Consider the following 5,198-nt stretch of genomic DNA (forward strand, 5'->3'; position numbering starts at 1 on the left):
AACCAAAACTCAGAATAACTCTTACACAAAAAAAAAACCCAGTTGTTTTACAAAACAGCACTCGTGTTAGAGAGAAGGCTCAAAGACTTGGAGAACCTTGATCCAGTGTTCACAACAACAGAAAAAACACTAAATTAAAGAACATAAATATATCAGCTGAACTTCCACATGGACGTCAAGATGAGATGTTCAAGTCGCCGCASGTTTCCGGTGGAAAGTAAAAGTTAAAGCTGACATCTGAATCCAAAACTGCTCATTATTTGGTCGAGTCRACTCGTCATTTTCACCAAACGATCATCTTTACAGGCTTCAAAAGTTCTGCATAGAGCAATTTACACAAATGTGATGCTCTAATCTAGTGTTGTAAAAAGTCAACACAAGTTAGTGTTTTATAAATTTCTCTCCAGCTTAACAGCAAAATATTTAAATCTAAACACACATTCAGCTCTCTGTTGGTGCGTGTGAAACGTGACATATTTGTGTTCAGCAGAAAGATGCAGCAGGTAACAGCGTGTTTACATTAGTGGCTTTATTGATTCATGCAACCTGACGCCTTTATTCTTCAGATTAGATTTTTTTTATTAGTCAGCTCTAAGAATCAGGCCTTAAAGTATTCAAGCCTTGAAGAAAAGCACCACACACCTGTGAGAATGTGTTTGATTGCTTATTTTAGATCTGAGCAGTACAAACAAATAGCTAAAGCAGCATTAGCTAAACTCACAAAAAGGATAAAAAWGTTTCTTATAACGGAAAACATTATAAAGTTTGACAACATTAAAGCAAAAAGTTTGCTTTTCTTCACTCTGACAACAAAAATCAGCGTTTAATGATCAGAAATGACAGAATTCAAGCTGCTTTCAAGCTAAACAGAGCTGCATTTTAGCTGCAAAAGAGGAAACACAGGGATAACAATTTATTTAAGTATCTAATCCAGATGTAAACACCTGCAGTTGTAAACAGAAAGGCTCTGGTCTCACTGTTCCAACACTTTTAGAGGAGTGTATTTAATTAATAAATACAGAGTAGTGTTGGAACAAATATTTTAATGTAGTTTTTGTAACTTTTTTTAATTAAATGAACTGCGCCGTCTCGTCTTCTGGAAACGCCTCGTCAGGAAGCTGTGGAGAGAAAAACTGGGTGACCAACTCGACCCTCGAAAGAAGTCAGTGAAAACATAAAGATTTTTCTCTCTTTTTTTGATTAAATTAGATAACTTTACTGAACGGTGACTGAAAGGGGCTCACCTTGTTTCTCCAGTCCGGGAGTTGTTTTGTAGATTAGCTGCGTGTGGTAGAGTTCGAAACACGGGACGGGACAGAGGCCCGGCTCCTCTGAACACGTCTTACAGTAATACGACGTCTGCCTCTTCATCGTGCCACAGTCGGACTCCTCCTCCTCCTCATCCTCATGGACAGAATTCTCCTCCTCTTCCTTCCTCTTCTCCCCGTCGAGCATCTTCGGCTTCTTCCCGTCCGCCTCATCCTCCGGCCTCCTCCTCCTCTTGTGCTGCGAGCACACCTTGCAGCTCCAGTCACCCTCTCTCTTGCCCAGGAAGTGGCGCCCGGTCAGGCGTGCCGGCAGGTCGTTGCACGGCGGCTGGCTCAGCAGCCGCGGCGACGATGAGGGCGGTTGTTGGTCAGTTTGCGAGGAGCTATCTAGCAGAGCTGGTGCAATCGTTAAAACTAATTGTGAGCAACAATAAATAAATAAATAAAACTGCAATAAACTACTGCAGAAAGCTTTTAGGAGAAAAAAAAAGTGATTTTAAAGCCAAAATGTGTCATTAAAAGGAATAGTTTCACTTTTTTGTTTTTTACATCGTGTTTATGAGCAGTCAGTATCTTACCTGCAGCAAACAGGAGTGAGAGTTATCTCAGAAAGTCTGTTTGTGTCAAAACATCTAATGAATCACTTGAAATATTTGTAATCTGTACATCTGATAAACTGTAGGATTTAAGATGGCCGAGACACACACACACACACACACACACACACACACACACACACACACACACACACACACACACACACACAGCCTTGTATTTGCATCAAACTGAGGACATTATACTGACTTCCATTCATTTTTGTAACTGTATTTATGCCTCACCCAGACATTTACCCTAAAATAAACCATTACTGGTCTATAGTCCGCGACGCCGCGGATGGAGAAGCGGGGCAGCGGCCTCGCAGTCGTACATGACAACAATTCAACCTGCAGGCTGGTGAGCACCAGGACTTTTACCACGTTTGAATCACAGACTGTTAAAGTTGGATCTTCTCATCCCTTCTACTGCATCTTGATTTATCGCCCTCCGGGACCCACTTCAAACTTTCTTAAAGACTTTGGTGATTTTTTTTTATCCTCCGTCATAAAACTGGACCACCTTTTACTGCTTGGTGACTTTAATATTCACTTTGATGCGACAGACTGTAATGAAACCATGGAGTTTATTTCTATTTTAGAAAACTTTAATCTGKCTCAACATSTCTCAGCCCCCACTCATCAAAAGGGACACATTCTYGACCTTATCTGCTCTGTGGGACTGACTGTAAACAATGTCTCTTTTGATGATTTGCAAATTGGTGACCATTATGCCATGTTCTTTAATGTAAATGTGATCTCAGAGCCCCCTCCCCCCAGAGAATGACCACAGAGGCAAATTCAGGATGCTGCTGACAAATTTTCAGCCTATTTTGACCCCTCCACTCTAACAAATAACACAGCCAGAGGTTTTTGCACAGCTATTAGACCAACAATTTTCATCTGTTTTTAATAACTGTAAAGCTAATTCAAGCTCTAGTGTTAAAAAAAATCTGTACCCTGGATTAATGAGGAAATTCGCACTGCTAAACGTGCATGTAGACAGGCAGAGCAAAAATGGAAATCATCACAACTAACGGTCCACAGACTATACCTTAAAGATTTAAGACTTTCACTGCAGTCCATGATAGATGCCAGGTCAAAATATTTTGCTCAATTGATCACCTGCTATAAGAAAAATCCATAAACCTTATTCAACACTATTGAATCGGTAGTCTCGCCAGGCGTCCCCTCCCCATACACATCTTCAGTTCCCACCTGCCACAACTTCCTCACACACTTCACTGCTAAAATCGAGAACATCCGGAGTACCATCCCTCTTAAACCAGCTTCTGCTCCATCAGACTTACCCATCAGACCTGACGCCAGCCCCACGCAATYGTGGTCTTCCTTTGACCTTGTAACCTCAGAATACCTTGGAACTGTAATCCAGAAAATGAAGTCCTCAACCTCCCCCGCTGACGTTCTACCACCCAGCTTTTTAAAAACTGTTTATGACGTGGTGGGGCCCTCACTTKTTGACCTACTGAACCTCTCACTTAACATCTGGGTGTGTGCCAGGCAACTTCAAAAAAGCAATCGTTGAACCCAAATTAAAAAAGCAGTCCGTCAACCCCTCAGATCTCAACAACTACCAGTCCATCTCTAAATTACCTTTTCTGTCTAAGGTCTTGGAGAAAATTGTATCATTACAACTTACTGCTTACCTGGATGAAAATAATATTCACGACCTTTTTCCAGTCGAGCTTCCGCAAACTTCACTCCACTGAAACTGCTCTTCTACGTGTACCAAATGACATACTATGTCTGCTGATAGTGGCTTCTACACCGTTCTGCTCCAATTAGACCTTTGACACTGTTGATCATACCATTCTACTACACAACCTGAGAAACACTGGGATATCGGGTGCTGTATTAAACTAGTTTAATTCATACCTCTCCGACCGCTCTTTCTCAGTACTTCAAAATCAAACTTATTCTGGACCAGCCCAACTCAGTTGTGGAGTACCACAGGGTTCAATCCTGGGGCCCCTCCTGTTCCTCCTCTACATCCACCCCATAAGCCAGATCATTGACAATTTTCATGACGTCTCCTATCACTTCTGAGCTGATGATCTGCAATTATACTGCTAATCCTTAATCGTGACAAGACTGATACTCTGATCCTGGCACCTGAAAATAAGATCGCTCAGATAAAAGAACAACTGGGCTCTCTGGGGCCGACTGTTAAAAAGAGCATACGAAATCTGGGAGTCAGTTTTGATTCAGATCTGTCACTAGATAAACACGTCAAAAATCTAGTTACCTCATGCTATTTTCAACTCCGTAATATCTCGTAACTTCGCCCACTCCTGTCTGCCTCTGACCTGGAAATGGTAATCCATGCCTTTATCTCAACCCGTCGACTACTGTAACAGCCTGTTCACCTGCTTAAATCAGAAACAATTAAACTGGCTCCAACTTGTTCAAATCTCTGCTGCTAGACTCCTAACTAGAACATCCAAATTCTCCTACATCACATCTATATTATCAGACCTCCACTGGCTACCTGTACAATTCAGACTCAAGTTCAAAATCCTGGTTCTCACTTTTAGAGCTCTACACGGTCAAGCRCCGAACTACATCTCCGGTCTTCTCTCACCTTATAACCCCAAACGCAACTTGCGCTCACAAGACCAGAATCTTCTCTTGGTCCCCCGTACTCGCTTCAAGACCCGTGGTGACTGTGCCTTTTCCTCAATGGCTTCCAAACTGTGGAACACCCTTCCGCCCTATCTAAGATCTCTTGATAACACAGACTCCTTTAAAAAAACAACTAAAAACACACCTTTTCACTCAAGCATTCAACTGAATATATTCAACACCTCACAACTTGAGTTTATAAGCCCTTTGTTATTCCAGTCTAGTATCCATCCCCTCCATCTATAAGGGTGAGAGATTAACTGAACTCCTTTTTGTTTTTGTTTCAAATACTGAATGTATTGCGTGTATAATTTGTACAGTTATTATGATTTAATTGCTTTTTCTTTCTGATAATGAATGTACAGCACCTTGTGAAATCCTTTTCTGTGAAAGGTGCTATATAAATAAACTTTTACTTACTTATTTACTTACTATAGTTAACACTAACCTGAAGAAAAACTTAATTCACACCATACCTCTAAACCTAACCAGTAAAGTACAGTGGAGCTGCAAACAAAGTCAGGACATTGAAGAGGTCCTCAAAGACCTCACTTTTGATGGTAACTATGGTGCAACTGGTCCTCACTCTGTAGTAAAAAGAAGTATACACACACACACACATATTATATATACGAAAGAGAGAGAGAGAGAGAGAGAGAGAGAGAGAGAGAGAGAGAGAGAGAGAGAGAGAGAG

General features: G+C 41.3%; 1 protein-coding gene across 1 annotated transcript in view; it reads right to left on the reverse strand.

The window, feature by feature from the left end:
- LOC106518358 (zinc finger MYM-type protein 4) overlaps nt 1–5,198 on the reverse strand; it is a gene marked incomplete at its 3' end in the record, with an annotated part of 20,409 nt that overhangs the window by 2,049 nt on the left and 13,162 nt on the right.

Source organism: Austrofundulus limnaeus, unplaced genomic scaffold, assembly GCF_001266775.1.
Source record: "Austrofundulus limnaeus strain Quisiro unplaced genomic scaffold, Austrofundulus_limnaeus-1.0 Scaffold2, whole genome shotgun sequence".
NCBI classification, from domain to species: Eukaryota; Metazoa; Chordata; class Actinopteri; order Cyprinodontiformes; family Rivulidae; genus Austrofundulus; species Austrofundulus limnaeus.